This window comes from Muscardinus avellanarius, assembly GCF_963383645.1.
Source record: "Muscardinus avellanarius genome assembly, chromosome: 6".
NCBI lineage: Eukaryota > Metazoa > Chordata > Mammalia > Rodentia > Gliridae > Muscardinus > Muscardinus avellanarius.
In genome coordinates, this window is record NC_137791.1 from 57,397,702 (window position 1) to 57,420,928 (window position 23,227).

Consider the following 23,227-nt stretch of genomic DNA (forward strand, 5'->3'; position numbering starts at 1 on the left):
GCCGCTGCTTGAGCCAGCGAGGTCTGGATCAGTCCACCGGGTAGCCAGGCCACTACTGGGGCCGTCAAGAATGGGATTGGTACTTGCAACGCGGCATGCACAGTGAAATATCGCAGAAAATATAAATCAGATGCTTCCCCTAATCAACAGGAAGAGGTTGAGCTATAGAAAGGGCCCTATAGTGAAGCAACTAATGTGACCAATCAGAGGGTATGGAATAGCGGGGAGGAAGGAGCCTCTTTAAACATTTGATACATTTGTACATAAACAAATGTATCAAAGTTAATCACCAAACAAGCATAGGATCAAGGGAGGGGTAGGGAATGGGATGGGGGCTGGATGAGGGCAAATTGGATGATGTGTGCTTGTATATCCTCTCAAGTCTTGTACTCCAATGTGATTGATATATGACTACAATGCACCAATTAAAAATAAATAAATAAAAATGTTAATACCCAATTATGATGTACGACTACAATGCACCAATAAAATTTTTTTAAATGTTAAAAAAAAAAAGAATTACCCCAGGAGAGTTAGTGAGGGGATGGGGGTGGGGGAGAAAGGGGAGCTTGGTGAAGGAAACAGTCCAAGTAATGCTATGTGCATATGAATGTATCACTAGGAATCTCAGTACTGTGTGCAATTACAATGCATTAATTAAAAAAATAAAGCCCCAATCTCTCACAATAATAATTCTCAAGATACAGTGATCTTGTATAGGAGGACCAGAAGTCAGAATGGTCCAGCTCAGACTCACTTGTCCAATGCGGGGCACCGATCTAAGCATGGCACACATATTAACTCAGTTGGCCTTCAACCGCATGCAGTATTAGCACTCTCATTTAGAACCCGACACGCAGAGGAATAAATATGTTAAGTTCACTTACCCAATGTCACAAAGTACAGAGTAAAAGAGCCTGACTCCAAGACTCACTTGTTGAACACTTCACTAGATTTTATGTACAGGTTAAGTGTTTTTTTTTTATATCTAAAGTGCTTCAGACTAGAAGTATGTCCAATTTAGAAAGTTTTCTGATTCTGAATCTGCATAGACTTTACCCAGCAATGATGCTCAAAAGGTTTAATATTTGGGGGCTGGGCTGTAGATCAATGATAGACTGACTACCTAGCATATGCAAGGTCCTAGGCTTGATCCGTAGCACCACAAGCCAACAAAAATCTTTTGGACTTTGAATTTTCAGATTGGGCATAATCAACCTCTCCTGGGATATTCTTAGAATGAAGAGAGGTCTAATTGCTTTAATTTTCTAGTTAAAGGGAAAGGTCAAAAGTTAATGATGGAAGGTTGATGGCTAAGGATACTGCAGGGATCATTGCCATGAACAGTAGTTCTGCAGCATAGTCTAGATGTACATACATAGTACAGTGTATAGACATACAGATGTAGAGAATATTTTGGATGGTCCATAGGTACCAAAGTAGTTTTATTCTGTCCAAAAAAAAAAATGCAAACATATTCGCAATGCTGCAAACTAGATCACATCTATCTATGTAAATATATCCTTTGCCTAAAACCCAAAGGTAATATTTCTTAATATCTGCTTTTATTTGGAATTGTACCATAAGGCTAAAATTCAGACCAGTAGTGGAATGGCCTACTGATAGTGACAGTTACATCTGATGTCAGCTACAAGGTGATATTTCAACATGGTATCTCTTACCCATGTTTAACTGTAGTTTGAATATGAGAGGTTTCAACCATGATTATTTATAGCCTAAGGCAAACCCTTCTTATCAGCATGAGAAACTACTTTGTTTAATTTACTGCCTATTGAGTCTTGTTTATTTGGTTGACTAATAACAAGCAAACAAAGAACAGTTTAATCTAGCAGCATGAAACATATAAATATCCAGAAGTTCTAAAGTTTGCTTTATCTTGACAAAAAAGGGTGATATGTTCATAAAACCTTCTAACTGCTCCCAGTCACTTAGGATCAAGAATCATATAATCTTATGGAGAGAAAATACATTCCATGTTGCTTACTTCTTCATCAAAGGTGAAGTAAGAGATATTTTCCTCCATTTTAATAGACGACAGAGTTCTAAAATTTCTGTGAATTCAAAGCGTCTTTCATTGTATCTTCATGCAGCTGTGAAAATAAAGTTATTCTGACTCCATTTAAATTCTTCCTTGCCACAACATAAATACACATGCCAAAATACACAAGATTAAAAGAAGTCCATTTATCAGCGCCAGCACTATACACAAAGCAATCCTAGCGTTCCCACTTCTTCCTTCTTCCAAAGCAGTAACAATATGCAGGTAAACCTCAAATGAGATTCACTCTTCTGTTTTCTAGTCTTTGTCCTGTGCCAAAGAACTATGTAACCAGAGAAGCCCTTTTACAGTAAATAGCCACAATACAAGGTAAGTGTGGAAACAGATTCTAAATCTTTGAAAACATTTGGACACAGCTGGCAGGACACCTGTTGGAAATGGATGAGTGATGCTTGAGACAGAAAAAGCAATAAAAGGGAGTGCTCACATGACTTTTACTACATATGTTTCTGTATCAAAACCTTTATAAAAAGACTGATGAAAAAGCAAAAAATGAGAATTAGATTTGCATTTTACTTTTCTTCTTAAAACCACAGAGCCAGCCCATTGAAGGTAAGCCCAGAAAAGAGAATCATTTACCAATTCAAGAATCCCACTGATTTGTGAAAATGTCCTGTAAAAATGCTTAATTTCTTTCACTTATTTATGTTGCCCATACCGCCTGTTAATATTGCGTCCTAATTTTTCTCTATAAAGAAAATATTAACATTATCTTTAGCTACTACATGTTTATTCATGCAAAGTAAGTAACCAGCACTTTTATCACTTATAAGAGACCCAGGGTATAAGCTTTATACCTATAATACAGAAAGTAGGTGGAAAAAGAACCTAGTAGATTTTCATAGGATTTTCTCCAAATATGAAAAAAAAAATGTAAATTCATCATTAAGATTTTCAACATCGATAAATAGACTTCCGGGAAGATGGCGACCGAGAAGAGCGGGGCTTAAGAGCCCCGCTAACAACCAATCTCCATTACCACAAAATTAGTGCCTTTCATAGCCAGAAAACACCATCACCAGAGAAACAAAAAAAATCACCAGGCTCCAGAGAGAAAGCGGACTGAGAACAGAGCTCAGAGCCACAGAGGAGATACACCGGCCTCACGCCCAAGGACGCGGCAGCAATGCCATACTGCCGGCAGCAGTGGCGAGTTCATCAGACAGCTACAGCGAGCCAAGGTGAGCCGCTATGGAACAGCCAAGCGGGATTTTTCAACGCAGGGAGCATCTAAAGCTCCCAGTGGCTGAGCTCAGCACACGCTGCAGGGACTCAGAGTAGAACTCAAAACCAAGAAGAAATAAGCCAGCCTCACGGCCGAGAGCGTGGCAGCGGCACCATATTGCCACCGGCGGCAGCAGCAGCGAATTCACTGAGTCCAGTAAAGCTACATCTGCGAACTCAAGAACAGTGAGTCAAATTGAGGGCCCCAGAGGAGAAATCCCAGTACTGTACTCCCTGGGACTTGACCCAGTGGGGGAGTGGCGGTGGCAGAGATATCACACCATAGGAGAACATGCAACCTGGCACCCCCCATTTTCTAAAGCAGCCTCTATCAACTCCCTGGGTCGGAGACTCTGTGATACAACCCAGTAAAGGAGTAGTGGGGTCAGAGATACTACAGACTCAAGATCCAGAGCACCTTAAGCGAAGTCATAGTGACCCAAGGGAAGAACCCAGAGAAGGCACAAACTTCCGAAATCATGGGAAAGAGGAATAACACTGGAGCAATGAATGCCCACAACCCCACAACATCAGAACCCAATAAAACAGAAAATCAGAGATTTCTAGAAGATCAAATCAGGAAAATAACTGTAGAAATAATAGAGGTGCTTCGAAAAGAACTCAGAGAGAGCCAAAAAGAGATAAAGGATGCAATTAATGAAGTAAAGGCCTCAATTCAAAGCACAAACAACAGATTAGAACACATGGAGAACAGAATCTCGCTCTTAGAAGATGATCATTCCAAAAATGAACGCATAGTTTCTAATCTAGAAAAAAATATCCAACAGCAGGAATCTGACATTGAAGAAATATGGGCCCATTTTAAGAGAGCTAACCTAAGAATAATTGGAATAGAGGAGGGAAAAGAAAGTGAAACCAAAGGGATCAACAATCTCTTCAAGGACGTAATAGCAGAAAATTTTCCAAACATAGAGCAAGAGGTTGATACACAGGTCCAGGAAACTTATAGAACTCCCTTTAGACAGGATCGGAGAAGAGGATCCCCACGCCACATAATTGTCAAAATGACCAATGTGGAAGCCAAGAAGAGAATCTTAAAGGCAACAAAAACAAAGGACAAAGTGACATTCAGAGGCAAACCAATTAGAATCACTCCAGACTTCCCAAACCAAGTCATGAGAGCCAGAAGGGCTTGGAGTAACATATTCCAAACTCTGAAAGAAAACAACTTCCAGCCAAAAATTTCCTACCCAGCAAAACTTTCTATCAAATTAGATGGAGAAATAAGAAGCTTCCATGACAAACAGAAACTGAAGGAATTTATATCTTCAAAACCAGCACTAGAGAAAATACTCAAAGAGATTAACTACAAAGAAGAAATAGGTAACACACACCAGAACCAGAGAAACAAGATTTTCCATCCAATAGACAACTAAGATTGGTTATCTGTGGAGATTCATTATTTATGTTAGTCTTTTACCTATCTCTAAAATTGTATTGTTTGCCTTTATTGTTGTTAATTTTTAGGATTTCTAGTTGGAATATTAATATACCTTCAGATATAGCATTTGGAAATATTTTATCCAATTCTATTAGTAACTTTTAACTCTGTTTACATTGTCTTTGGATATACAATATTTTTTTTTATTTTTTAGGGAGTTTGTATACTCTTCTGTTGCCTGTGCCATTGAAATCATATCCAAGAAATCACTGCCAGTTTCAATGTTGTGAGGTTTTATGACTCAGATTTTCTTCTAAAAGTTTAGAGTCTTGAGATTTATATTTAGGTCTTTTATCTATTTTGGGTTAATACTTGTATATGGGATTAGGTAAGGGTCCAATTTTATTCTTTTCCATGTAATTATTATTTTTCAACAATATTTAGTTAAAAGATTATTATTTCCACCACCAAATGTTCATGGAAACCTTGTCAAAAATAACTTGACACTATAGGGAAGAGTTTAGCTCTAGGCTTGTATTTAACTCCAATGGTTTATATATCTGCCTTTAGAACAGTACTACACTGTTTCAATTATTGTAGCTTTATATGGTTTGAAATCAGAAAATATATATCTTCTAGCTTTGTTCTCTTTCAAGATCATTTTGGGTATCTAGAATCCATATTCCATATTAGGATAGATTTTTTTCTGAAAAATAAATATATAAATATATGATAGTTTCACCTAAAAAATAGAAAAAAATATTCTCTGGTAAGAAAGAAAGCAAAAAGAAATATTGAAATATTATCTTTTAGTCATCAAAAGCTTGGTATCAGACAAATGAAACTGTTATGTGAGATTATCATTTTTAATTTTGGATAAATTGCTATAATACTAGATGTCAACCACTAAGCCAAACATAGGAAGGAGGAATGGGGAGAGAATGGGGTGGGGATCGGGTGGGGGCTGACTGGGTGATGTGTGCATGTTTGTCTACAAAAGTTTGTATCCCACTATGATGTATGAATACAGTGCACCAATAAAAAATAAAATTAAAAAAAAAAAGATTCTCAACATCCTGAAGTATTTGACTTTCTCACTCTGAAAACTAATTTCTAGCCACTTGATATGCATGTACTTTATCCTTATAATTTACTCACTACCATATACTTCAAAATCCAGAGCAACTTTTCTGCAGGGGGTTAAAAAGACCAGACACAGAGAAATCAGTTAAAAGTCTGAGCCAAACCCCAGCCATTCAAGGATGAGAGCCTTGAAGAGGATTGTGAAAGTGAGAATGAGCTTCAGGAATGAATTCTGGAGACTAAAAGAGAAAAATAATGGAGGTTCGTAATCTATTCAATTCACCATAAAGATGAGGAGCAAATTCAGTGCAGTTAAAATGGCTTTAGAGCATAGCTAAGAATAATAAACACTTAATTGAATAATGATCTACATCTTAATTAGCAACCTAGTTGTCTCATGAATGCAGCCTTTATGTACTGTAGAACCCAGTGAACACTACTTCACATGTTCAACAATCATGACAAAGACACACACACACACACACACACACACACACACACCTCTTCAATTACTTAAAGTTCTCAGATTATAGAAATTTTTAACCCCAAGGACCAGGACATATTTAAAATCTCATACACAATATTGGAAAAGCCTCAAATTTGTAAAAAGTCAGATGAGAAACCAACCAGACCTAGTGTCCAATTGCCTTCTGCCAACCAATTCTTGTTATTTCACACATATTTGATATTTATAATATAATAAAAATTAATAATCACCCCCAAAGGCATCACTGATGCTAATATAGTTTCTAGATGGAAAAAAAGAAAAAATGGAGAGAGTATCAAATTAACTTGTGACACTTTTTTTTTTTTTGCGGGTCTGGGGATGGAACCCAGGGGCATTCAACCTCCGAGCTATACCCCCTGCCCTATTTTTTAATCTTTATTTTGAAACCGGGTCTCACTGAGTTGCAGAGGGCCTCACTAAGTAGCTGAGGCTGCTGTCCGCACACCCCGATCCTTCAGTCTCAGCCTCCCAAATGCTGGGATTACAAGCATGCACCACCATGCCAGGCTTAACTTGTGACACTTTTTAATAAAAAAAAAAAAGTCAAGTTAATGTACTAACCATAGTGACTGACAAGAACACTGTTAAAGTTCACCAGGTAACTTCATGAGTGTTGGATTCCTTTGATTGTGGAAAAGATGTCCTAGAATGGCTTTGGGTGTAAAACATGTCACACTAAAACAGGAAATTTCCCCTTGTTAGTATCTAGAGAAAATTTTAATCAAATCACAAAAATCAGAAAATGTAATCAATCAGTAAAAACAAATGAGGGGTTTTGCTACATATTACTAAGTTGTGGTAGTAATATGCCATCTCTACTTGATTGTTTCTATAAAGGGTTTAGCAGAAAATGAGAAAACTGTAGGGAAACCTCAAAGGTGAGTTAGTTATCAGAGCCAGGGGTGGTGCATACCTGTAACCCCAGAACTTGGGAGGCTGAGACAGGAGGATTCAAGGCCACTACACTGTAGCTTGGTGAGATTCTGTTTCAAAATAAAAAAATTAAAAGGGCTGGGGTAAAACTCATTGGTAGAAGGCCCCTGAGTTCCAGTCCTAGTATCTCTCTCTCTCTCTCTCTCTCTCTCTCTCTCTCTCTCTCTCTCTCTCACACACACACACACACACACACACACACACACACACACACACACAGAATTAGTTATCATTTTGCTTTAGGCCTATATTTAATTCATAAAGTTTATTTCACGAACTAATAACAGATAAGCCCACTAAAATTTACAAATACACACATACAAGAGACTTCTCAAACTGAAGTCTTTAAAACTTCACGACAAATTATGGACATCACACACTACCATATTGTGAAGAACTATTAATTCTATAAACACTATAAATATTAGTGTTGAGAGTTTAGTTATTACCCCATCTCTAACTAATAGTGCTAGATACTCCTTGATAATAAAAACTGTAAAATTAATTCTAGAACAAAGAAGAAGTGGGAGGAATAACTTAAATTTGTAGTTATATCTCTTTAAATCACATACAGCATTTCTTAAGATTATATTAATTTAAGCATCTAGTTCCATCATCAGTCTCTATAACTTTGCTCAAAGTTGGTAATTTCAGTTTAATATGCCAGAGCCCTAAAACATGTTTTATTTTTCACATAGCAGAAGAAACACGGTGACTCCAAGTCCAGATTATGGAATCAGATTGGGATTTTAGGCAAAGCTCCCAGTCCTTTCTTTGTCCTTAATAGGGTAATTGTAGAAATAGAGTATTATGAAAATTATAACCAGTTTTTAAAGAGAATTTGGTATATATTAAAAGCAAACTACTATTGTTATAGTTGTCTTCTGTGTCTTAGAATCCAAGGCATCATGAAACTACTATTTCCCTATTTATGAAAAGCTATCACTTCAATATGTTTCAGTAACAAATTTCAAGAACCAAATAGGACTTCAAAAAAAAAATCTAAGCAATAGCTGGGCGTGGTGGCGCACACTTGTAATCCCAACATTTAGGAAGCTGAGACTGAAGCATCGTGGTTCGTGGACAGCCTCAGCTACTTAGTGAGGCCCTTTGAAACTCAGTGAGACCCTGTCTCAAAATAAAGGACAAAAAATAGGGCTGGGGGTATAGCTTGAAGGTATAATGTCCCTGGGTTCCATCCTAAGTACCACCCGCTCCCCCAAAACAGAAAAAACGATCTAAATGATTCTAGACCAACCTGAATATAAGTACAAGCTCTTCCTCCTGGTCCTTCAACCACTACTAATAAAAACCCTTGAGGTTGTACACAAAACACATACAAGAAAACAATAAAAAGTAGAAAGAAGTTGACCAGATAGAGAGCTCAGGACCCAATCGGAACAACATGGCTATGAATTCCCGAAATTTTCTCTGTCTCATGTATCCATGACTGAACCAACCCAATGCTCCAAGAGAACTAATATGCAAGTGAGAATGTTATAGTTGAATATTGCGGCTATAGATTTCAGCCTTTGAAGATTTACTTACTCACGTGGTCAGTTTGCAATCCTTCTGCATACCCCACTGCTCCTCTCTTTCAATTCCCCAGGGAGATGGCTCTGTTTCCAACCTACAGTCACGCGCCATTCAGTTTAAACTGTCTTCACTGTTCTCCTGAAACCCAGTAAGCCTGGCTTTTTGTTTATATGCTTTCATTTCACAAGGATGAACAATAGCATCTCTGATCTCAATAAATATTGTTCTCAAATACTGCTTGGAACCCAAAGAGTAGTACTGTGTCACCTAAGATTCTTCTACTTGCCAATCATTCCACTTTCTACTTGGCATTTGCACTTAGTACTTAACCATCATCATAGCACTTAGTATTTAATCATAGGATTAATCTATTTTTAGTACTTAGTACTTAATCATAGGATTAATCTCTCTTTATACTAAGTGTCTACCTCCACCGGATTCATTCACTATTCTATTTTCCTGATTTATCCCCTTATAAATTAACATAATCAACATTTGTTTATACATTAAAATTACATAAAATATCAAAGGCTTATTAAACATAAGATAAGCAAAACATACATTAACTAAGACACAACTTTGCTCATTTCTTAGCCTTTGGTGTCACCTCCAGGATCATCTCCCACTGTGTCCCATATGAACTGTTTTCTGGTCCAGAGAGTCAATCTGATAATATGATCTTAACATTTGCCCTTCCATGATCCACAGTGCGTATAGGTATATATGTGTATAAATGTACATATAATCTTTTAAAATGCAAATAAATCACTTATATACTATGCCCTGTGTGGTCCCTAAACATTTCTTGTGTTTAAGTCCTGTATGCTAAATGAAATCACCAGATTACTGAGGGCAGAAACTAACTGATATTTTTATAATTTCCCTTCTGCACTCTAAGTTGCATGGTGCTAAACACGCAGAACAGATTGTTTATTCATTCAGGGCATGCAATGAACTCCCTGCCAGTTAACATGCTGAGGGCTGAAGGTGGAGAGAAAGATGGAAGGCATTGTCTGTCCAGAAGAGTGAGAAGGAGAGGGATGTGAAAACAAATATTCTAAGATATTTATGGAGAATCCAAACAGAGCAGTATCCCAGGCATTACAGGAGGACAGAGGAAAAGCCTAACTGTGCCAGGGAAGATATTTCAAGAATAGATTTAAACAGAATTAAAATGATAAATAAAAATTTGCCAAGTAAAGAAGAGAAAAGGTAGAAATGACATTCAAGAAAGTGGGAAGAGCGCATGCAAAACAACAGCAGGCAGACGTACTGAGGAACTATACAAGAATAAATAGGCTCTAAATGTAGGTAGAGAAAAGCCAGTTCCAAGCAATATGGTGAGAAGGGCAGCCAAGGATCTGATGAAGCAGAAGGGCTCCAAGTCCACAGGACACATTCCCCCAGCCCTGAAGGCACCTGGGGCCACTTTCTTGAGGGTGAAAGGATCAGATGTCCATTCTGCCAGTGTATGGTAGGCAGTTTGGAAAGAAAAAAATGGATAGACACTAAGAAATGACTTTAAGTTTCCAAAGAGAAATAAGAAGCTGAGCAAAGGGAAGCAGGGAGTAGAGTTATGGTCATTTGAGGGATAAATGTGCAGCTGGGCATGGTGGCACACATTTGTAATCCCAGTACTTGGGAGGTTGAAACAGGAAGATCGCAGGTTTGAGTTCAAAGCCAAGCTCAGCAACTTAGTGAGACCCTGTTTTATAAATAAATAAATAAAATGGTGAGGGATGTAGCTTAGAGGCAGAATGCCCCTGAGTTCAATCCCCAGTACCATAACAATAAAAAATAAAACATAGGTGTGATTGACTTTGATATGTTTATGAATATACATCATGTACATTATGGAATTTCCCTCTTATCTCCTTCCATCCCCCTCAGTTAGGTCACTTTATTTGCTCATCTATAATTTTCCTTCATCATCTAGAGTTCCTCCTATAACTCTTTTTCTCCCTAGCTTCCGCATATTAGGGAGATGGTCCAATTTCTTACATTTTGCAACTAACTACATGTCAAAGTCAATCACTAAGCAAAACATGAGAAAGAGGGAAGGGAGAAGGAATGAGGTGGGAATTGGGGAAGGGCTAAATGAGTGGTGTGTACATGTACACCTCTACCATCTCGTACTCCATTAAGATGTATGACTACAATGCACCAATAAAAACATTTAATAAAAAACATAGGTGTGGATGAAAACAACAGCATGAGAGAAAGTCAAGGAAAGGAGCAATATTTAACAGAAATCTTCAGTAAAAGTCAAATCCACCCTTAGCTCAGGAACAAATTCCCCTATCTTTAAAACTGGATTTCTCAATGTATAAACAAGAAGAAACAGGTCAAGATTCATGTTTTAAGGCCTAAACTAGAAACGTTTATCTACCTACAGATCTTGGAATGTCTCTCAAACAGCAAAAGCTCAGCGATAACAGAATTCCACCTCTCCTGCCCCCTCATTGCTCCAAAGAACCTGTCAAACTGATATGGCGGCAAACACTCCCATTCATCAAGCTTTCTTATTAAAACAGATAACAAAAAATTCATCTGAAATCAGATGGAATAAGCAAGTCTATAGTCACTCATTCCGTTGTCCTCTTATGCCTTTTGACTTCCTCCCGGCATTAGGAAGCCATCAGCCCCCAGAATCCAAACTACTGCTGTAATACCCTAACTTATCTGACCTGGTTAGCTATATGGCAAATTGTCTCAGTGAAGGGAGAAAAGTCATAAAAGGATTGTGTGTGCCACCATTAGTTATTTTATTTCTATGAGGCAAACCATCATGACAAATCTTACTTCATTTAGAATATCAACCAGATTAAGCATGCCATTGATATTTGTAGCATAAAATATAAAAATGTTATAATACAGGCAGCCTTTTCTTATCTGATTACTTAGACAAGTGTACTCAGGTACATTCACACTCTTGACCACTTTGAAACCTGTAAGATAAAAGAGAGAATAAATCCCTGCAAGTAAAAAAAAATCTAACGTGAGGTTGACATCACATTTTCATAACAACTTAAAATATATATAAAATTGAAATCTTTCAGCCAGGTGAGGTTGTGTACACCCATAATCCCAGTACTTTGGATACTGAGACAGGAGGATCACAGGTTTGAAGCCAGCCTCAACAATTCAGTGAGACCCTCAGCAATTTAGCAAAGATCCTTTATTTATTTATAAAATAAATAAATAAGGCTTAGAGGTATGGCTCAGAGACAGAAGGACCCTGGGGTCAGTCATAAGTACAAAAAAAAAATCTTTCACTCAGTTAAACAGGTGGTAATATTATAATTTTAGAAAGGTAAAGTAAAACTTCCTGAGATCATACTCTCATATTTCCATATTTACCTATTTTGTTCATCCCGCTAACATTCTGTGAGCATCTCTGTGCTGGAGGCATCATGCCTGTACTGAGAAGCATATGAAATCTTGAATACTCCTCCAGGAAAAGTCACTGCCGATAACTGAATGAAATCAGCATACACCCAAAGGCTACCACTCTGTGCCTAGTTCCTAGCTCTGTGTCGCCTCCCTGAAGCCGTCCCCTAAGTGCTTTGGCTAGTATAGCAACACACACACACACACACACACACACACACACACACACACCCCACTCTATCCTTTGACTCCTTTTCATTTCTTCACCACAGTCATGTCATAAATTCTGTAATTACTTCCTGAGCTTACTTTGTATGGTTTCTGTTGTTGTGCAAGCAGCAGAGCTGGGACAGGCCAGGCTCATGAGCCCCTTTGTCAGCAGCGCCTAGGAGAGTGCACGGTGTGAGCTAACTCTGTATATGGTGGTCTGATGAATGTGTCCACATCCATGAGCAACCACAATATTAAAATTTATTCTAAGTTAAAATCCTGATAGGAAAGAGTTTATCTGGTACCTCTGTGAGTACACAGATCCAGAGAGATCCAGATCCCATAGATCGACAGGCCAATATGAGTACATTTATCCAATTCAGCTTCAACCCAGTGCCATGAATCCAGTGACAGTAATATGTTAACTGGCCCTGAATTATATTTAAGCTATCTCTAAAATTGAGAAGTGAGAAAAGGAAAATAAAAAGAAACAAAACTAATCATCTTGCCGAAAGAAGCATGAATACCATGGTGAGGAATTCACAGCATAAATGCTTTTCAAAATGCCATTGAAGCTTCAGGTTCATATTTTTTTCTAAGCATTGCTGGATCTATTATGAGAACATGCTATGATAGAAGAGATGTTACAGAAACCGCGGTCCTCTACAGAATTGTGCTCCTCTGGAGGTCAGCAGTATATTCATATTTGGATCAAATTAATGTGAGGGTTGTATTTAGTAATACTATAAAATCTAAAAGAAAACTGAAAACAAAAAAAGCACACAGAATCTTACAGTATCAAACTTGCAAAAACATGCAATGGAATTAGGTTCCACTTTCAAAACCTCTTTTTGTAAGGAACCCAGTATTTATCGCATGCTGGTGTATAGAGCACACAAAAGTCGCCTTTTCTCTCCTCTGGATCCCAGGCCCTCAATTCCCAATGTACAGCCATTGTATGTAATTCCCAGGTCAGGGTTCAGTAGACAAATTAATTAGTCTATTAAGTCTCAGTCGTATCCTGGCACTGATGTTTAGGTTAGCACCTTCAGCAACAAGTTTCTAATGCTTAACTATGCAGCCGTTTGTTCCTGAGAGAAATTAGGAATGAGGGGAAAAAAGAAAACATGGCTGGGAAAAGTTCCCACTGACCTAAAGGCAGAAACATGCACGTGAGTCAGAGGTAGACTGGCATATTCACGAAAGGGAGAAAAACTCCAGTTGATTAGCTCATGCTATTTTAAGTGATTAGGAGAAAAATAAATGGCTTCATATCTAAAGGAAATTTAAATAGCATTTAACACTCTACAAAATCAACCTAAAAAAGATGATAATTTGCTATGACTTAGCACTAAAGAGAAACCGGTGATTTCATATGACGAACGTGGGGGCCTATCACAGGAACACGAAACACTTGACTAAATATTTGTGGGTCCTACAAATTATTGAAATGAACCAAATTGCACATTTGGAAAAAAAAAAGACACGCATGTGCACAGGCATGCATACACATAGGCACACATGTGGAAAGGCAGAAAGAGACAGAGAGGAGAGAGGGAAGAAGAGAGGGGACAATTAGTTATCTTTTACCTAATAGCCATTAGCTACAACAGAGTATATCTGAAAGAGCCAAGTAACATACATTGTTCAAAATTCAATAAAAGCAGCCTGTTGCTATCATATAACACAAAACACCCATGCACTGCATTGGAATTTTATATTTTCTTCCTTTTTTTTCTTTTCTTTTCTTAAAGGAAGTCATGGTAAGTGAAATGTTTCTCCAGCATCATTGACCCAGAAGTATGCAAAGGATTAAGCTCTAGAAGCTGTTTTACACATACAATTTGGGTGTTGAGAGGGCCTCAGGGATCTCTGAGAACAGAAATGAGATATAACAGATTAAAGAATAATCTGTTACGCTGGACGTGATGGCTCACGCTTGTAATCCCCGCGCTTGGGAAGCGGAGACAGGAGGATCGCGCAGGTTCGAAGCCAGCTTCCCTGGCTTAAGAGACCCTGTTTCCAAATTAAAAAAAAAATAATAATAATCTGTTACAATGGTGTTACAATGGCACCATTTTTCACAAGTATCTGTCATATATCGGGCAATCACACAATGCTGGAACACTGATATGTCTATTATAGAATGAGGTTAAAAATAAAATCATTTAAAATTCACCCAAGGATGCCAGGTTATTGAAATCAGTTGTAGTAACAACATCTAACATTTTCTCCAATAATTGCTTATGTTCATCTAATTTTTCCCCAAACTGAGTACCATTAAATTGTAAATTATGAAAATGTAATTACATTTACTGAAAAATTTTCTTCAGAAAATAGTCAGAAATACTAAAACAGAAACAAATGGAAGTATGAAAAGATAATAATATAACATTAATTATAACAGCAAAAGCCTGACATGAGGTACATACCCAGCAATAAAGAACAAGTTCAATAAATTCTAAGACAAAATATTAAATGCCAAGCTCTGAAGAATATGTAATGGGATATAAAATCCCACATTATAAAAGGCATGCAATGAAAAATTATCAAATGAGTGAAATAAAAATGCAGCTTATGAAACTGCATATATATTTTGGTTCCAAATTAGTACATATAAACATTATACGTTTTTGTATATAATCTGTGCTCATACACACAAAATAGAAATACTGCAAGTGTTCACAGAGGTTATCTTTGGATAAGAGAATGAAACACAATGGTTACTATGAATGCATATTGCCTTCAGAGTTGGCAATGAAGGTTTCTAGTCACTACTCTACTTTGAACCAAATGAGGCTGTCATTATTGATTATGCTTCTTGTACAATCATTGACAGAAAAAGAGACGACCTTCACACCAACAACTTAATAAAACCCCTAAACCTAACCAAGTCCAGCCCATCTGGACTCTCCAGTACTACCCTTCCCCCAGATAGAATTAATCCCTTTCCTTAAGCTACTGATTCTTTTACTAGTATGTATATTGACAATACCTACTAATGTGTGAGTTATGCTGTAAAAAAAAAACAATATTTCTTTACCTGTGGCTCTGGAATTTTCTCTCTAAGGCCAAAAAAGGGTGTGTGTGTGTGTGTGTGTGTGTGTGTGTGTGCGTGTGAGAGAGAGAGAGAGAGAGAGAGAGAGAGAGAGAGAGAGAGAGAGAGAAATTCACTTATTTATGACAAACTGCCCTAAACCTGTTTCGCATATGGCCATGGATATTTTTACAAGCCCTGCTGAAGAGAATCCCATCCTTCAAAATGACAGTTATGGTTTCTCTAAAAAATGTTATTTTGAAAAGTATGTTATTTTTTTAAAATAGCACTTTAAATCAACATTTCTAACTTTTTAAAGCGCTTCAAGAGGTGCAATTACTCCTTGGGTCAAGAATCATTTTATCTGATTTTTAAATTCTAATTATTTCTGTTCCAGCCTATCTCTTAGAGACACTTTAGTGTCTCATCATCTATGCCACCTTTAAGTATCTCCACCTGGAGTTTTCCTTCCATCTTCAAGAAATCAAAGCCAGCAACACTCCTTTGTGTTCTATTTGTGTGTTTCCTATGCCAGTGCCTGGATTTTGCATTTAGGATAAGCTTATTTGGGGCAGGAGAGAAAACTAAGGGACCAAAAGAATGGAGAGAAAGTTAGGGCAATGGTCAGCACTTTTACACATTTATTTTTCATCTGAAACAGACTTCGGCCAAAATCTATAAAATTCTTGACCTATAAAATTCTGACCTTGGCTTCCTGGCATGAAAGCCCATAGTATGTGAGATGATCACCATGACACTGGCAAGATGGCCCACCTTCCCCCGGACTCTTAAAAAGCATTAAATTTCTGCTTCTCACCATTCCCCAAATCGCTACCTCATATTCCCTCCTCTTAGGGCCCTAGTTCGCAGATTCTATTAGCAGACAATGGAAGCATCATGTGAGGACTGAAAGTATTTGATGGGAAACAGATGAGATCGTAGACTCTGCCTGCCTAAGACGCAGATGCCTCCAGCATCCCTCCACTGTCCTTGAGGCTGCCACTGCAGGTGACATGCGCAAAGAGGCCTGAGTGGAAGAAAATACCGCACATTTTCTATTTTCATGGGTTTTCTCGACTGTCAACAAGGCAATTTCCTTGAGTATCCTCACTGAGTAGACTAATGATTTTCAAAATATTTTCCCCTAAAACGATTAAAAGAACAACAATTCTAGTTGGTCACAGATAAAAGCAGCTGATATGAGCCAAAAGTGGGAGACGATGCCAGATGCCAGGGCTGCAGAGCTCCACCAGCAGCCTGCCCGCCTCCTCCTTACCTTCCCCGCAAAGCTCCTGAGACTACCCAGAATGATACAGCCCTGAGGGTCGTGACTTGAAACCCAGTTTAAGAGATCCTACCTCACCAGTCACAGAGTTAAAATTCACTGTGTAGATTATTTTCAATAAGATCAAGCCCATAACACATATTCACTTGTAAATTTAAGAATTAGAAGGAGTCACTGTTTTTAATACTATTTTGCATTATTTTTAATGGTAGTTTTTAATTGTGAATGAACCTGGGGATTCTACCTCTGAGGTACATCCCAGCCCTAATTTACTGTTTCTCCTGCTATTTCTCCTGTTTCTCTCTCTCTCCCTCTCTCTCTTCTTTTTTTTTTCTTCTTTTTTTTCACAGTACTGAAGATGGAACCCATGGGCATTCTACCTCTGAGCTATACCCCCTGCCCTATTTTATATTCTTTACTTTGAAACAAGGTCTCACTAAATTGCAGAAAGCCTCACTAAGTAGCTGAGGCTGTCTGCAAACCACAATCCTCCTGTCTCAGCCTCCCAAGTACTAGTCTTACAAGCGTATGCCACCATGGCCAGCTTACTGTTTCTTTTGAAACAAGGTCTCACTAAGTTGTTGAGACTGGTTTCAAATCTGCAATCCTCTTGTCTCAGCCTCCCTAAGTACTAGGGTTACAGGCATGTGCCACTATACTCGGCTTATTTTGCACTATTTTTATGAGGAAAATTGTGTTACAATAGCATTTAAAATCTTGGGGTTCAGATAGTCCCAAGTTATTAGAAATGCATTATGTCCTCTTAAATTTTTTTTAGATAGAGGTTGAAAAAAACCCATTTTCTTGTAATTCACTACCAGTGAGTAAAGAGAAAGAGTGGAATCATTCAAAACTGTGTTAGACATCAGAAAATGTTATTTTCTTTTCAGAAAGGAGTGGAAAAAAAAAGCAATGGTCCTCATCCCTTTTAGCCAACCAAATAGATGTCCAGAAACTTAATACATCCGCCTCACTTTTTTTTTGAGCCCTCATAAAACTGACAAATCAAAAGATGGGATAAAGTTTTAAAGAGTCAATAAAATATTCTTTAAAAAACTGTGAATATCTTGATTGTCACAATAAAGACTCATTTTAAAGAACCATGGTTGGATGCCATGACAATTTATATGCCCTTGTAATGTACATATTCAAGACATAGTCCTTTGAGATACTAGCTTTTAATCACCACCTACTTGCAGACCTGAGTTTTAACAGCTAACACAATACTATAATACAATTCTTTAATTATGGCATTTTTTGAAGATTTAAAGAAGTTTATTAAAAGATAGAAATACGGAGGATAGGTACAGCTCCATACCAGCCTGGCATGGAGGGGTGACTCGAATGAATACACCCTAATCATGGCATTTTAAAGTTATTTGCACTTGTAAACTTTCTCACTAGGCAATGATTTCCTTGGAAGCAGGATGTATGCTTACTGAGCTTAGTTTTGCTACTCATTAATTCATTGACCATTCCATATATACAAGCCCTCTGCTAAATATTTACAAGTAATAAGTATAAATGGCAAATAAAGTCACAGCCCCATCCATAAGAGTGTCACAGAGAATAAGAAAACAAATGATTGCAACACAGTTCAACGCAGTGGACCACAGCACAGAGAAGTGACAGAGAGCACCCACGGGAGAGCTGGGAAGAGAGAGAATCGGTGCTACTCTGGAAGGTTCCATGAGGTTCAGAGTTAATCATGAAACGTGATGAAATATACAATCAAAAGATTCAAGTAATCTGGGCCTGCTGGTGCATGCCTGTAATCCCAGTAATAGGGAGGCTGAGACAGGAGAATCACAGGTTCAAAGCCAGCCTCAGTAACTTAGGGAGGCTTTCAGCAACTTAGTGAGACTCTGTTTTCAAATTAAACGAATAATAATAAAAATAGTTCTGGGGTTGTAGGTAGAATGCCCCTGAGTTCAATCACCAGAACAAAAAAATAAGAAAGAATCAAATAGTGTGATATATTGATATATTCAAGAGTATGATATGCTATCCTGATGGATTGATAGATTTTGCATTTTTGAGCATAACATCTAGACATTTTAATAGGTTTTCTTTCTTCTTTTTTATTGGTGTATTGTAATCATACATCTTAATGGGTACAAGATGGTAGAGGCATACAGGACACATCATTCATTTAGCCATTCCCCAATTCCCACCCCATTTCCTCTCCCCCTCCTTCTCCTGTTTGGCTGAGTGATTGACTTTGATAGGATTGTGAATGTACATCATGGACATTAGAGAATTTCTCTCTTTTCTCCTCTTGTCCCCCCAGTTAGGTCACCTTATTTGCTCCTCTATAGTTTCTCCTTCTTCATCTAGAGTTCCTCCTATGACCCATTTTCTCCCCAGCTTCTGGATATTAGAAAAAGCATCCAGTTGTGGTTTTTGCATTTGATTCTGAAAAATCGTTCAAGAATGAGTTTTGGAAAAATCAATTTCACTATAAAATAGAGAATAGAATAAAAAGAGCAAAAGTGCCTGAAGGAGACCAGTTAGGAGGTAGTCTAAATCAGCTTTATGGAGAATAGAGCATGGTGGACTTCTTGAGACACAAGCAGGAATAAGAATGGACAAGTCCTAGAAATGGAGCTATGGAGACAGCTCACAGTCAAGGTCTCATGGACAGTTCAGGTTTCTGGTTTTGGCAACAGAGAGGATGATGATACAGTTTTAGTCATTAGGAAACATAGGAGGAGAAGAAAACCAGAGCAGGGGATGAGTTTAGTTTGGGATATATCAAGCTTGAAGCTCCCATTTTTTTCAAAGTTGAGAGATATCCAAAAATCTTAGGATCTGGAATGAAAGAGTGACCAGTTCTGGAATACAAAGTATGAGAGCCATCAGCATTTAATACCGCTTATTGAAGTCATGGAAGTGGGGAGTGAGCCGGGAAAGGGCCCAGAGAAGAGAGCCTCGGCCTGAACTGTTGAGAGCACCAACTAGGAAGCAGAGAAAAACACAAGGGTGAAGACGACACTGCAGCACAGTGGTCAGCAGTGGGCCAGGAGAGTGCAGAGAACAGAGTTGTGAGAAAGAAGTTCCTAAGTGTCAAATGATGGTGAGGAATAGCAAAAGGACTAAAAAGACACTTCACAAAAGAAGAGATACAAATGGCCAATAGATACATGAAAAAATGTTCAACATCATTAGCAATCAGGGAGATGCAAATCAAAACTACACTGAGATTCCATCTAACCCCAGAGTGGCAAGCATAAAGAAGTCAAATAACTAGATGAAAAAGGAAATCCTATAGAGGAACAAACAAGATAACCTAAATGAGGGGATAGGAGAAAGGAAGAAGGAAATTCTTTAAAACAAACAATGTCCTTAAACATATCGAAGTCAACCACTAAGCCAAGTATGGGAAGGAGGGATGGGGAGGGAATTGGGTGAGAATTGGGTAGGGGCTAAATGGGTGATGTGTACATGTATGTTCACACAAGTTTTTTACCCCAATATGATGTATGAATATAATGCACCAATAAAAAAAGAAGTCAAATAACAAGGCAAGGATGTGGGGAAATAGGGAAATAGAAACTCTTTTACACTGTTGGTGGGAGTGCACACTAGTTCAGCCACTATGGAGATCAGTGTGGAGATTCCTTAGAAAACTGGGAATAGATCCACCATATAATCTGGCTATACCACACCTAGGTATCTTTCCAAAGGGACTGAAATCAGAGAACTACAGTAACATATGCATACCCATGCTCAGAGCAGCACAATTTATAATAGCCAAAGTGTGGAACCAATCCAGGTGTCCATCAACAGATGAATGGATTGCAAAATTATGGGAAATACACACAATTGAATTCTATTCAGAAATAAAGAACAAAATTATGTGATTTATGAGAAGACGGAAAGACCTGGAAAACATTATGTTAAGCAATATTAGCCAAGCACAGAAAGAGAAAGGTCATATGTTTTCTCTAATATGCTCAAGCTAGGGAGTATTAGGAATACCAGAGGGACTCCAGATAATGGAGGGGAAACCTCAGCAAAGCCAGGGAGAAAGGATAGAGGAGGAATAAGGCTGAGGTTTACTAATGGTAAAGCTACGTGCGACTATGTGATGAGAATATAACATTGTTAACCTGGACATTCAGTATGAGGAGGGAGGGAAAAGGAAAAGCAGGAACGGGAAACAAGTACTGGGTAAATATATGCCATTGTCAACATGATCCACGTTGTGATGACAGACTATAGTGCACCAATAAAAATAAATAAAAAGGACTAAAAAGAAGCCAACAGATATTTCAACCAGAAAAGGAATTCATGACCTTTGCAAAAAATTTCAGTGAAGAGGTGATAACAGAAGTGATACAAAAGTCAACGAGAACAGTATACTATGAGGACATAAAGTGGTTCTTGCAGGTCCCTGGCACACATTAAATGTCTAGCGGATTCCAACTTACTTTCTTCACTGCCAGTCACCTGGGTCCATGGTTTTAAGAGAGGCCGCAGTCCTCCAAAGTAACACCAAACATGTAATAATGGCTTTGACTACAATTGAAGCCTTCGCAGAAAGTAAAAGAGCTCTGGGACAGATAGTGGATTAAAGCATGCAGGAATCTTTTCAACTACTATCTTAGCCAAGGTTCCTGAACCATTGTCTGAAAAGATGGAATTGTTGGAGTCACTGGCTTTGGTTTTAAGCATATGTGTTATGAAAACTATTCAGAGGGTTGTCTCCCAAATCATTTTGTTTTTTATAAAATCTTATGAGAAAAATAAAATCAATTTAACTTCTACCTAAAATATTTGAAAATTGTATCTTGAGTATAAAATTTATACAATGCAAATAAAACACAAAAATAGATTACATCATAGATTTTGTATGATATAAATGATTAGTTATCAAAATTTATTGTTCAATTACTATTAAATATTCATTGCAGTATAAAATGTAATTGTTATGAGTTTATTTTAAACTCCTTATACTTCTGTCATGCATTTCAATAAGATACAGCTAGGGACTTATAAGAATTAAAGAATTTATGTCCTCATTTGTAGAGAACACTGATAGATAATTGTGTATAAAAAGATAAAAACAGGTAAAATAGGTCAAAACCCAAAAAGAAAGACAGGACCGTGATTTATACATCTTCCTAAACAGGCTAAGAAGCAGTTGTCCCAAACATCTGTTTATTTACACTTGTATCTATCCAAACAAGAATATTTTGAATAGTTTCATCTTGTCTAAACCAGGACTCTAGGGAAAAACTCACATCTTTCACTGCATTTTCGTGATTGCACAAATCTGTGTTGTCTCAAAAGAGGCAAATCAGAAATTAGAATGAGGGTACATGTATGTCACTGTCAACATGTTTTACATTATGATGTGAGAATATAATGCACCAATAAAAGCACATTATTAATGAAAAGAAATTAGGATAAGATCTCAACTCTCTTTAAATTATTTTTAGTTTATCAAGATTAAACTGTCATGCACAGTAACACAGGTTTCATAGCACTCTAAGAAATCTACAAAGAACTTCACATATTCATTAGAAAGATTTGCTGATATTGATATTACATTCACACACTTAGTCATCAGATGAGACATTCACCCACTAGAGCTATGAGTAAAAAGAGACTTTTAAAGTCAATTTTATCAAATTCTTTTATTTTCTCTCAAAAATAGCTCCTTCGTCTGATATCCCAGTTTCTGTTTAAATTCCAGAGAAAACCTCAAAACTTGGGAGTTGTCCTTAACTCCAGTCTCCCTCATCTTCTATATCTACTTAGCTGCCAAAATCAGTGAATTCCACATCCTTACTGTTCCAGGATTTGTCTCGTTCTTTCCATCACCTTTGCCATGATGCAGTTGGGCTCTTTATTATCTATCAGTACAAATTCTAAGTGCATTCCAGGTCTTCCCAAGCAGAGTACCAGCTGCTCTCCATAAAGCTTACTACCAGATTACTGCTTTTCTCCCTGCCTGGCAAACTAAGGAAACACTCTTGGCCTGGCATTTAAGACCCATTACATGGCAATTTTCTTCATGCACAACTATTTCAAGATTGCTGTTCTGGAACTTCATTTCTCTACTATTTCCCAGTTCCTGACCTCCATAACTTAACTCACATGACCTCATGTCCTTTCCCTCCAGCTTTTCTCACCCAAAGGCTGATTCTTCAATAATAATTTCAAACATGGAATCCTTCAGAATCTGATTCCTTTAGAATGATTTTATTTTTCCCCTTCCATCTCTGACCCTGTCCTTCTCTTAACCATCAGAGAATGCCTGTGCTTTGCATAGTCCCTATGTTATTATCTTGAATGTTATTAATTTGGGGTTTTGCTTCATGCATGTGTAGCCCATTGGCTCTATGAGGAAAGAAAATATTCCATCCACTATTTCTCAGTTAGGAAAGCTTAATGACTAAATCATAGTAAAACTGTCAGTATTTGCTGAGTTTAATTGAAAATGTTAATACATTAGTGCAGGTTTAGAGTCAGGTTAATTCATCAGTTACCCACAAGAAATAAACAAATTGGTTTGTCCACCAGAGATTTTA

At 37.6% G+C, this 23,227-nt stretch overlaps 1 pseudogene across 1 annotated transcript in view; it reads left to right on the forward strand.

Annotated features, from left to right (window-relative positions):
• Positions 1–10,103: 10,103 nt before the first annotated feature.
• LOC308264053 (rab GDP dissociation inhibitor beta-like) overlaps positions 10,104–23,227 on the forward strand; it is a 58,980-nt pseudogene continuing 45,856 nt past the window's right edge. The window contains exon 1 of the transcript in view: positions 10,104–10,240. The product of the transcript in view is annotated as a rab GDP dissociation inhibitor beta-like (transcript). The remainder of the gene's footprint in view (positions 10,241–23,227) is intronic.